This window comes from Trichosurus vulpecula, chromosome 3, assembly GCF_011100635.1.
Source record: "Trichosurus vulpecula isolate mTriVul1 chromosome 3, mTriVul1.pri, whole genome shotgun sequence".
Taxonomy (NCBI): domain Eukaryota; kingdom Metazoa; phylum Chordata; class Mammalia; order Diprotodontia; family Phalangeridae; genus Trichosurus; species Trichosurus vulpecula.
Window position 1 is genome coordinate 20902624 of NC_050575.1, and position 13209 is coordinate 20915832.

The following is a 13209-nucleotide window of genomic DNA, read 5'->3' on the forward strand; positions in this document are numbered from 1 at the left end:
GTTTGCCATTTCCTTCTCAGGATCATTTTACAGATGAGAAAACTGAGGCAAACAGGGTTAAGTGACTTGTCCAGCATCACACAGTGAGTAAGTGCCTGAGGCCAGATTTGAACTTGGGTCTCTCTGCCTCCAGGCCTGACACTCTGTACTGCCTAGCTGCCTCAATTACAGATTGACAGAAAGACTCACTTTTGAGCACCTCCACCACCATAGTTCTGTTAACCCTGTCATCTTCTACCTACTGCTTACTACATTCCTTAGGGAGAGTCATAGACTTGAAGTCTGTATAGAGCGGAATTCAAATCCCAACTGTACCACAAGTTAGCTTTATCAGATGCTGTGTGTCTCTCTCCTCTCTGAACCTTACTTTCTTCCTCTAGTACGTGGAAATAATGTTTAAGTGTGGAGTTGAAATCACCTACCCCTCTTAGGCCTGATACATTTATCAGGTGAAAACAATTCTCCATTGTACCAGAGGTATAAACAAGGCTTGGACACCTCACTACATGTGACAGCAAGTCTATTTGGATTGACTGAGAGACTTGGTTATGTCCTCTGGGGACTGTACAAAACTATCGATCGAATTAGAATTGGGGATTTGAGTGCCTGGCAGTGGAAGGAATACTTGGTGAGCTTTGAAAGATCCAAAGGATTTGGGACTTCCCTTCTTCCTAACTATGCCCTAGGAATATCCCTGGAACAGCTGACAGCAGCACCTTCATTGCAATCCAAGGACAGACTAGATGCAGATCCCAGACTCTACAAAGAGCCCAGCAGAGTAGCTATACTTAGGCATTTTGAGGAATCCAGCAAAAAGACTTCCAGGATTTGTAAATTACACCTTTTCCACATGTGCTTTCTAATTTTGAGCCGAGTATCACTTAGGTGTTCTATGTGCTTGAGAGAGATTGTCACAAACTTTTACAAAATAAATTTTATTTTCATGAAGATCTTCCTCTTTCTCCCTCCTTTCCCCCACCCCACACTGAGAAATCAAGTAAAATAAAATCCCTGTTATACACATGTATAGTCAGACAAAATAAATTCCTGTACTAGTTACACCCAAAAATGCATGCCTCAATCAGCACCCTAAGCCCATCGCTTCTCTATCAGGAGGCTGATAGCATCTTTCATCTTAAGTCGTATGGGCTGGTGGCTGGTCATTGTGTTGACCAGAGTGTCTGAGTCTTTCAGAGTTCTTTGTCTTTGCAATATTGTTGTCATAATATAAATTGTTCTCCCGGTTCTGCTCACTTCACTCTGCATCAATTTATAGAATTCTTCTCAGTTTTCTCTAAAACCAATCCCTTCATTATTTCTGATAGCACAAAAGTATTCCATCACACTCATATACCCAAACTGAACAAGCCTTTTTCTGATTGACAGACCCCAGATCAGTTTCCAATTCTTCGTCACCACAGAAAGAGTTATTATAAATATTTGTCTACATATGGGTCCTTTTCCTTTTTCTCTTATGTGTTCCGGACTTTTGAGGATATGATTGTACCCATTTTTCTTACTATATCACTTTTAGTGAGTATCCTTTACAAAAAGTTAATTGCCTAACACATATAAACTGACAATCATAAAGCGAAGGACCAAACCAATGAGAGTTGGTGAGCAATACAGTATAAAAGTTACCCTCTAACCCCTCTGGGTTACCTCTAGACTCTCAGGGGACAAGTAACAGCCACACCTTGGGGAATCTAGCCTGCCAGCGAGGGTGGGCATTGAGAGAATCACTCTGGATATGTGTTGCAGAAGCTTATAATACCCACCTCACAAGATTGTTGTGAAGGTATTCTGCAAAACCTAATGCATTTTAGAGGAATATCTTGGAACTATCCTGTTATGAGAGTAATAGCCGACACTTCTATAGGGCTTATGATTTCATTGCTTTAGGGAGCTCCTCAGAGAAGAAGTCTTCTTCTACCTGCGCAGGTCAGCACCTTCCCTGAAACTTATAAGTGTTAAGGGTTGCCTAGAGTACTGAGAGGTTGACTGAATTGCCCTGGATCACACAAGTCAGAATGTGTCCAAGGTCCCAGGCCTTCCCAGCTCCAGTACTGACCTTCTATATGCTCTGTCATGCTGCCTCTTTCTCTTAAGCTTTTCTTTATAAATATAACTTTTGAGCTTTCATAGAAATGCTCTGAGGGAGGTAGGGCAGATATTATTGCAAATAATAACAATTATTAATAATTTAATAAGTAATAATATTTTACAAGTGAGTAAACTGAGGTCCAGAGGGGGTAAGAGTCATACTGCTAATAAACAACAAAATGAGGACTTGAATCCAGGTCTTCTGATTCTAAATCTAGCACCCTCAGTTCCTGATTAAGAGTCCAATAATCACCACCTTTGCCCACAAAACTTTTCAGATAGCCACAAATAGAAGAAATATGAGCTCAGCTTTGGATGAGGCGGAGACAGGTCTCTAGTTGAACCTATGCCAGAAGCAGGGATTCTCACCAGACTATCCCTGAGAAGTGGCCTTCCAGCATCCTCAAATCGCTCAGCGATGGAGGAACTCACCACTTGTTAGCACAGCCCATAAGTAAAACAGACCCAGGTCTGATTGGCAAGACCTCCAAATGAGCCCAGGCTTTGCCAAACACCCAAGGCCAAGGTTTCCTTGGATTGCCCATCTCTCCCACTAAGTACTCCCTGATCCCTCTGTACCCCAGATTTTTCATCAACTACTCCTGTATCCCCAGATGTCCTGCCACTGAGCTAGTGTTAGAGGGACCAGGGAAAGGGGGAGTTACAGTCAGTGAGCCTGGGTGGAGCACAGTACTCTTGGCAAGGGATTTGAGGGGCTCTGGGAATAGGCCCTTGCCCAAACCTCTCTCCCAGTAGCTTGGCATACTTTCTGACATTCCATCATTAGCATTTCATCCCTCTGGGAGAAGGCACTTGGCAGGAGTCCCATGTGATAGTAAACACCTTTGAAAGGGTAACCTGTTAACCCATCATTAACCGTTCACACTTTAATGGATATTAGCTCATTATATAACCAACAACTAACACAAATTGTTTTTCCATGAATAACAATGGCTATCCCCTGCTGCTCGACCTACCTCAAGTCACAATCTGCTCAAATCTAGATGATTCTCGAAAAATGTCCCGTCTCCTCCCATTCCCTCAGTACACTGATTCAGCAACCTTCTTTAGCTTTACTAAGTACACCACAAGTCTTTCTTATTTCTCGTCCTTAACACAGAGATCAGAATACCTGGTTTCTAATCCTAGCTTTGGGTACGTCACTGCCTTGCCTCTGTGTCTCAGTTTCCCCATAAGTAAAATAAAGAAGTTAGACTAAGCCAGGGGTTCTTAACCTTTTTGTGTGGCCCCTTTGACATTGTGGGGAAGCCTAGAGACCCCTTCCCAGAATAATGTTTTTAAATACATAAAATATGTAGAATTTACAAAGGAAATCAAATACCGTCTATTGGAATAAAATTACCCATTTTTTTTTAAACTAAACCTAGATTAAGAATCTCTGGTCTAGATGGTCTATGAGACCCCGCCCAGCTCCAACATTCCGTGTCCTGTAATGACAACAGTCAGACACTGTTCAGGCTGATTATCATGCTTGTCTGGAGTGACCTCCCCTAACTCCCCAGCCTAGCCTCTCATCCCACCTGTGAGATTTCTCTTTAAATCTGAGGACATCATTCATCAAGCCCAGCTGCCTGTCAACTTTTAATACTTCTAATTGCCAATCCACTCCTGCATAATCATAAAGCCTTTTAACGTTTCACTATCCCCCAGGAACAAAAGTGTCCCCTTGCTGGGACTGTGACCTTCAGAGGCTTCTGAGACGGGAAAGCACCAGCCAGCCTGTCACTGGGAGCCATCTTACCTCTCTTCAACTCCATGCTTCTTGTTGCATTAAGTATGATGCCGTGCACATGGTAGGTGTTTAATAAATGCTGTCAAATAAATGCTAGATTAGATGGCATTGTTGATGTCCCACTTTTTGCAGCTCTATGGAATTTGGGGGCATTTCGGAAGCAGTTTGGATTAACAGCTTGCAGGTCAGGGGTTTGAATCCTGGATCTTCTTTACAACCTGCGTGACCTTGTAACGTCCTAAACCTCTTTGGGATTCAGCTTCCTCCACTGTGAAATGAAGCGAATGGAACAGACAGCCTCTGTTCGAGGCACAGAGGATACAGCGCTGGGCCTGGAGTCAGGAAGACCCGAGTTCAAATCCTGCCTCAGACACTTCCTCACTGTGTGACCCTGGGTAAGTCACTTAACCTCTGTTTGCCTTGGTTTCCTCATCTGTAAAATGAGGATAAAATAGCACCTATCTTGCAGAATCGATGTGATGATCAAATGAGATATTTGTAACAATGCTTAGCACAGTGTCTGGAACATAGTTGGTGTTACGTATATGCTCATTCCCTTCCTTTTCCTTCCCTTTCAGATTTAGACTTGTGGAAGTTTTCCCTTCTAGATCTCAGTTCCCTCATTTGTAAGACAAAAAAGTGAGTTAAAATCATCTCTAACGGCCCTTCTTCCATCTCCAAAATTCTATTGGCTTCACCAATTAGCACAGCGCTTGGTGCATTGGTTGTTGCTCAGTCATTTCGACTCTTCATGACCCCGTTTGGGGTTTTCTTGGCAGAGATGCTGGAGTGGTTTGCCGTTTCCTTCTCCAGCTCATTTTACAGATGAGGAAACTGAGGCAAACAGGGCTAAGTGACTTGCCCAGCATCACACAGCTAGCCAAGTGTCTGAGGCCAGATTTGTACTCATCTTCCTCACTCCAGACCCAATGTTCTAACCACTGCACCACCTAGCTGCCCTCTCTTGGCACATAGTGCTTATTAAATGCTTTCCCCTTCCACTCCTTTCTGTGTTCTGAGTTTACTTCTAGCTCCAACATCCTATGGATCTATCATTAAAGTTGGAGGGGACTTTATAGTGTATGACTTATAGGTAACCGAGAATTCCTTCTCCAACATCTGTGATAAGTGATCACCCAGCCTTTGTTAAAGAACTTCAACAAGCCAGAACCTAATGCCTTTAGAAATACCCCTTCTGCCATTGGATAGCTATAATCATGAGGAAGTTTGTTTGTTTTTTCCCCCTCTATTGAACATAAATGCCCAATAGATGTATATTCAAAGGCGTTGCAAAGGTAAACTAGGCAGACCCAGGCAAGACATTGGATATGGTGCCTGAGAGACAGTGAGGAGTTGAGGATGAGGTTTGAGTTGCAAACCTGATGGACTGGGAGGGTGGTATTGTCCTCAACTGTACTAGGAAAGGTGGGAAGAGGTGGGGGGAGGGTTTAGGGGGAAAGATAATGAGTTCTGTTGAGTTTAAGATGTCTACTGGACACCTTATTTAACAAAAACAACAAACATTATTTATAAAAATACAATAAAACATAGATAATATCACATTTTAAATCTATGTCACTATGTGGCCCACAGAGGGTTTTTATTTGACTTTTACACTACTAATCTAGCTTATATTTCTCCATCTTTCTCCTTCCAGATCTGACATCCTGTGTTCCCATGTTCTAAAATTCCTTCCATTGCCAATACTCTATGTCCTATGTACTAGAGAGGCAAATGAATGGAATGCAATCCTGACAGAAGAATCAGCAACACCTGATTTCATATCCCACTTCTGATACTATAGCTGTGTGACTTTTGACAAGTCACTTAATCTGAGACTTAGTTTTCTCATCTATAAATTAGTGATAATACCTTAAATGCCCATCTTGCAGGACTGTGGGGCTCAAATGAGATAATGTACATTCACAAGCTCTAAAGTACCATATAAATATCAGTTATTATTGTTCTGAGGCCCTTCAGCTCCAGTGTTCTTGTTCTCAAACATCTTCCAGGTCAGATACTCTATGGTCTGTGGTGGAAGGCCCCTTTCAAACTCTGACATTCTTCAATTCTCAATTGCTGGAAAACATAGAATGAACTCTTTTCCTTAATGCATGGGCTCCACCTGTGGGCCATATACTTTATGGAGCTTTCTACCCCCACTGATGGATCATCAGAGAAAAATCTACTCCTTTGAGGGCTAGTAGAAGGGATTTTAAAGAGACTCGGGTCTTAGGAATGAAATCATTCTTTATGATGCAGGACATATATCTCTGTTTCTTCCGGAATGCTGTGGTTTTCTACTTCCTGTCGGATTGTATAGCTCACCCAGGCCTCCCATTGTTAGTGGTTTCTTGTAAAGGCAACGATGAGTACTGAGAGGTCAGGCTTGGGGTTGACTCATTCCTTCTCTGGCTCATCCAGACCCTGAGTTCCCCAAAGGGCAGAGAGACAGGTCTTCTCCTCCCCCTCCTCCTTCTACTCCCCATCCCTCCCCCACAATGCAGCCCTGCGACTGTAGGAAATATTTGTTACATTTATTTCTCTCAGCTAAAACAATTCAATTGGTGTTATTAAGTATTTATGAAGTGTCCAACGTGAGTAAATACATAAGGCAAAAGGGCTGGGAAGGCTAGATTGTCTGGGTGGGTAATTGTGGGAGCCTAAGCAGGGGAGCTCCTTTTTCTTCCTGGAGATTCTGCCATTTGAGGAGAAACAGAAGGGACTGAGAATTGGAGAAAAGAAATAAGGGAAGTAAAGGGATGGGTGAGTGAGGGTGGGAGACAGAAGATAGCAAGTCGGAATGATAGCTGCCTACAAGAAATTTAAAGGATTGTCCTTTAGGAGGCAGGTTAGATTTATTCTATTTGGCCCCGGTGAGATGGACTTGGATCATTGTGAGGGGAGGCAAGAGCGTGGGTAGTTGCGCAAGAGGAGGATTTTAACTCAATATAAAGGAAAACTTGATAATTATGAGAGCTGCACAGTGGTAGAGTTCTCTGCTTCCTTAAGCACTGAGCTCTCCATCATCAGTCTTCAGCACTGGCTAGGCATGTTTTAGAAATGATTTCAACTTGGGTGGTTTAAGGGATTTCTGAGGCTCCAGGCTCTGAGACTTTATCACTTGGGGTTCTCGTCAAAGATCAGTATACCTTCTTTTCATCTATAGCACTAATGGGTGAAGCTACCTAGCCTCACTGGCTCCTGGGGCCATGGTCATGCCCTTGCTTTGTGGAATCTGCCCCTTGATTCTTCTCTTGCATTTAGGACACTGTTTCCTCTGAGAATTCTCAAGCTCTAAACTCGGCTGAGCTCTCCGGACTTATAGTAGGGTCTCCCTATCCCAGATTGAATTTTTTTTTTTTTGGCAAAAGGGGCCATTCCTTGGCTCATTTCTGAATTAACCTTAATCACCGAATGGACGCTATCTCAGTCAAAGCAAGAACTCGGAAAGACTTTAGCTTAAAAAAGCCAAGGTCCCCCACTGCATCCTGGGTCATCTACAGTCGTTCTGATCCTGCATCCTGGGTCATCTACAGTCGTTCTGATCGTTATCTTGCTCCTCAACCCAAATGGCTCTGAAAAAGAAAGCGAGGCTGGTAACTTTGCATGGCCCTCTCTCACTTAAATCCAATTCAGTTGCGAGTTATGACATCATCTTCCTGATGTCATGGTCCTCTTTGAGAACTTAGGACAAACAGCAAGCATTCACATACTCAGGGCCTGGAGCCTTTACTGTGGCCCTATACTTGCCCAAACTTTTCCAAGCTACAATTCCTGTTCAGATTGATAACTTCAGGTCATGGTGTCTCCTGGCCTGACTCATCCTACATCACCTGGGACCTGGAATTTACAGAAATCTTTTCCTATAGGGACTCAAGATATCAGAGTGGGCTAGGCTAGGTCCTGGATCTGAGTCATGTGGCCTTTGTTTCCCACTCTGTAAAATAAAGATAACAATTCATGCAATATCCACCACCACCACCACCACCCTGAAAGGCTGTTGTGAGGAAGTTCATAAGTCGAGGTCCTAACTAGTCCGATTGCTTCATTTTCTTGAAGAGAGAACCGAAGCTCAGAAAATGAAAGCTATTTATTTAAGGCTGCACAGGTAGTCTCTCAGACCCAGATTTTCTAATTTCAAATCCTACAATCTTCCAGGGAAACCACATTGTCTCTCCCTTAAAACAGTTTGTAAGCTGTAACTGCCTAAAAGCAATAACTGCTGTATCCTTAAGATATTAGAAGAATCAATGGAAATGTACCATCAAAGATACTAAAATATATCCATAGAAGAATGACCCAAAATCTCATTAACCATCTTTATTGATTATATACATGTTATCTTACATACATACACATGCCACACACACATACACACACACACACACATACACACACACACTAGAATGTAAGCACCTTGAGGGAAGGAACTGTTTCACTTTTGATTCTGAATCCTTGAACCTAATACAGTGCCTAGCACATAGTACCGTATTTCAGTGCATGGTCATTGCTGCCACAAAATCGTCACAATCTGTTTTTCCAGTCCAAAAATTGGTTTATAACCTTTATCACATAGTAGTTTCATGGTACAATTCTGTTCATCTTGCCACTTAAAAGGTGAATGGACCAGCAACGTATTCACCAGTGGTACATGGATACACATTTATCTCTCACACATCGTGAGCCAAGAACCTAGAATTCTCAGAGCATGTGCATTGTCGGTATATTTCTGAAAGCTAACTTGCGTGGTTTGTTTAGAGTGCTGCAGTACCAAAGTCACAGTCACTCAACCCAATGAAGAGCCATAGGTGCAAGGGGGGTGGGTGGGCAGGAGAAGTTGCCATGGGTAAGTCACATGACATAGTAAGACTTGCATCTTCCAGTACTAGCTAAACTGTACAGTTTGTCTGCCAGTGATAGTTTAGTAATAAATGATTTTTAAGTGATACTGGCACAATTTTTTAAAGCTTCACATAACAGTCGCACCCCACTTTTTTGCAAAAACAAATTTGGCATAAAATCTGTGATGATTATGCAGTGAAATACGGTAGATGATTAATGAGTATATGTTGATTGATTGATTGGCTGAGGTTGTACCTGAATTATCAAGTCAAGGATTCTTCCTTTGATTTAGAATTAGCCTGTTACTTTTGGGCAAGTGACAAATACATACATACATATTATATATATATATGTATATATACACACACACATATACACATATATACACATACATACATACATACACACACACATATACACACACACACACACACACACACACACACACACACACACATATATATATATATACACACACACATATATATTGCCTCCAACTACTCTAATACTGAGAAAGGTCTCATGACTTACAAATGTCATCTTTCCATGTAGGAAAGTAAATAGTTCAACTTTAATAAATCCCTTATGATTTCTCTTTCCTATTCACCTCTTCATGCTTCTCTTGATTCTTGTACTTGAAAGTCAAATTTTCTGTTCAGCTCTGGTATTTTCATCAAGAATGCTTGAAAGTCTTCTATTTCATTGAAAATCTATATTTTGCCCTGAAGTATTATACTCAGTTTTGCTGGGTAGGTCATTCTTGGTTTTAATCCTAGCTCCTTTGACCTCCGGAATATCATATTCCAAGACTACTGATCCCTTAATGTAGAAACTGCTAAATCTTGTATTATCCTGATTGTGTTTCCACAATACTCAAATTGTTTCTTTCTGGCTGCTTGCAATATTTTCTCCTTGACCTGGGAACTCTGGAATTTGGCTACAATATTCCTAGGAGTTTTCTTTTGGGGATCTCTTTCAGGAGGTGATTGGTGGATTCTTTCCATTTTTATTTTACCCTCTGGTTCTAGACTATCAGGACAGTTTTCCTTGATAATTTCTTGAAAGATGATGTCTAGGTTCTTTTTTTCATCATAGCTCTCAGGTAGTCCATTAATTTTTAAATTCTCTCTCCTGGATCTATTTTCCAAGTCAGTGGCTTTTCCAATGAGATATTTTACATTGTCTTCTATTTTTTCATTCTTTTGGTTCTGTTTTATAATTTCTTGATTTCTCATAAAGCCATTAGCTTCCATTTCCTCCTTCCATTAGACCTCCTTTTCCATTTGGCCAATTCTGCTTTTTAAGTCATTTTTCTCCTCATTAACTTTTTGGAGCTCTTTTGCCATTTGGGTTAGTCTATTTTTTAAAGTGTTATTTTCTTCAGCATTTTTTGGGTCTTCTTTAGCAAGCTGTTGACTCATTTTTCATAACTTTCTTGCATCACTCTCATTTCTCTTCCCAAATTTTCCTCTACTTCTCTACTTAATTTCAAAATCCTTTTTGAGTTCTTCCATGGCCTGTGACCAATTCATACTCTTCTTGAGGCTTTGGATGTAGAAGCTTTGTCTTTGTTGTCTTCTTCGGGTTGTATGTTTTGATCCTCCTTCTCACCAAAGTAAGATTCTATAGTCTGATTTTTTTTCAAGCTGTTTGCTCATTTTTCCAGCCAATTGCTTGACATTCTAGCTCTGTGTTAAGGTAGGACTCTGCTTCCAGTGTGGAGGGTGTACTGTTCCAGGCTTCAGGGGTATTGCACAGCTGTCTTCAGAGATATTTCTAGGGGACTTGTAAATTTTCCATTTTTCCAAGGTTGTATGATCAAAGGAGAGGTATTTACTCCTCTCTTCGACTGTGCTCTGGTCTATGAGTGACCACAAGCACTCTTTTCTGCCTTGTAACTATGAGGAGGATTCCCTGTCCACCACCACCACAAGATCTGCCACTCCAGTGCTCCTCCCCACCCCAGAACCACCACCCAGGACTGTGACCCAGATCAAAGCACAGGCAAATCAAGAGAAGCTTGCCTCAGCACCAGCAGAAAGATCCCTGCAATCCTCCTCTGATCAGCCACTCAATCCCCCCATAGTCTGTGGGCCAAGAGCTCCAGAAGCAGCCACTGCTGCCTCTGCTGCTGCTGCTGCCTCTGGGATGGAGCTAGACTGCTCTCCTTTCTCACCCAGGTCCAATAGATCTTTCCTACTGACCTTCTAAGTTGTCTTTGGCATTTGTGAGAAGTCTGCAAACTGCCACAGCAGACAGTGATTCAGTGCCCTGAAACCTGCTCCATGTTTGGGTGTGGCCCACTCTGAAAGGCGCTCCTCTCCCAGACTGGTGTAACAGACCTGTCCTTGTAGACTTTCCAGTTTATCTTGGGCTGGAAATTTGTTTCACTCTGTCGTTTTGTGGGTTCTGTTACCCTAAAATTTGTTTAGAGTCATCTTTTACAGGTGTGTGGAGGGGTTTGGGGGAGAGCTCAAGCAAGTCCCTGCTTTTACTCTGCCATCTTGGCTCCACCCCCTAAAAATTATTTTTAATGTTATCTTTTATATGACCTTCATTTCCCAATATCCCTCCCCCTCTATCTATGTCCCTTATAATAAAGAATAAAGAAGAGTAGGGTTTGGGGGAGGGAAAAGTTAACATTAACCAACATATAGAAAAAGTCTGATGGGATATGTATACGCCTATGGTTGTGCATCTCTGAAAGGAAGTAGGAAGCCTTTTAATATCTTTTTTTTTAATTTTAGGCCAGACTTGCTCATCATAATTTCATAGCTTTAGTTGTTTTGTCCTTGTTTTTTCGGCTAATTTTGTTGCTGTCTTGGTTGTTTCCATGCACATTGTTGTAGTCCTTACATATATTTTTCCTTGATCAATTTACTTCACTTTGAATTAGCTCCTATAATCTTCCCATACTTTTCTGTATTGATCGTATTTATCATTTCTTATACCACACACTAAATCCATATATACAATATAATAATAATACATAATTTATGTAGCATTTACTATGTGCAGGCACTGTGTTAAGTACTTTATTATTTCATTTGATTCTCACAACAACCTTGAAAGGTAGGTGCTATTATTATCCCCATTTTACAGGTGAGAAAACTGAGGCAAATAGAGGTTAAGTGACTTGCCCAGGTTCACACAGCTAGTAAGTACCTGAGGCCAGATTTGAACTCAGGTCTTCCCAACTCCAAGGCTGTCCTTCTATCTATTGCACCACCTAGCTACCCACCATATACCACATATTATATATTATTTATTATACTTTTATATTGCTATGTCACAATTTGTTTAGCCATTTCCCAATAAATGGATATTTATTTTGTTAATGGTATTTTGCTACTGTTAAAAAAAAAAGATGTAGCTGTAAATATTTGGGGACATATGGGACCATTATTTTTTATTATTGACTTCCTTGGGGTATATGCCTAGCAGTGGAATCTCTGCATCAAAGGGTATGGATATTTTATTCATCTCCTTTTCATAATTTCAAATTGCTTTAAGAATGGTTGAACCAATTCACAGCTCCACTAAGTCAGCTAACAACATACCTGCTCTTCTGCAACCCTTCCAACTTTGACCATTCCCATCTTTGGTCATCTTGCCAATTTACAAGGTTTGAGGTGAAACCTCAGGGTTGTTTTCATTTGAATTTTTTCTTATTATTAATGATTTGGGGCATTTGCCAAAGCCTCGGGTGCAATAGTCTTCAGAATACAACAAGAAGAGGGATATGAGTCAGTAATGGTCATTTGGGAAGGTTGCCCCTGAACTTGGCACACTCAGCTTTCACCAAGCTCTTGGCCACTGTTCTTCCATCATTAGAGGAGGCCTGAGTCCTTCATCTACTTCATCCCAGTGCAACTTGCTGAGGCAGGAAAAGGTCATGGGTTTTATAGGAACAAGATGGGTTCTTGCTCAAGCATGTCTGAATGGTTTTCTGTGCCTGCTGTCAATAGGCAGAGAGGTGCTAAGTTCTGTCCAGAGAAGCAAATAGAGAGAAAAAAAATTGGATTATGAAAGGTTCCTGAAAAGAAGGAAGGGGCAACATTAGGCATCAGGAGAGGTATGTTCAGAACAGAGACAACCTGCCCCGAATGAACCTTATGAGTCTCAAAGAGAACCCCAAACCCAGACAGATTTTTGAATAGAGTACCAGAAAACTATGTAGATGACAATAATACATGACTTTACACGATCAGTGCATTAGACTATACCATGTGAGGGAACCAGAAATATTTAGCCTAGAAAACTTTGTTTGGCTTTTAATAACCTGTCCTGTTCCTATATTTCCAGTCTTCTTACACCTTACTCTCTTCGTATACTCTGTGGTCCAACGACACTGGCCACTTGTTATTTCTCACATGACATCCCATCTCCCAAATCCATGACACTTTCACTAGTGGTCCCCATGCCTAGAATACTCGTCTTCCTCATTTTCCCCTTCTTGCCTTCTCTGGTTCCTTCCCAACCTTACCCTCTGCCAGAAGCCTTTCCAT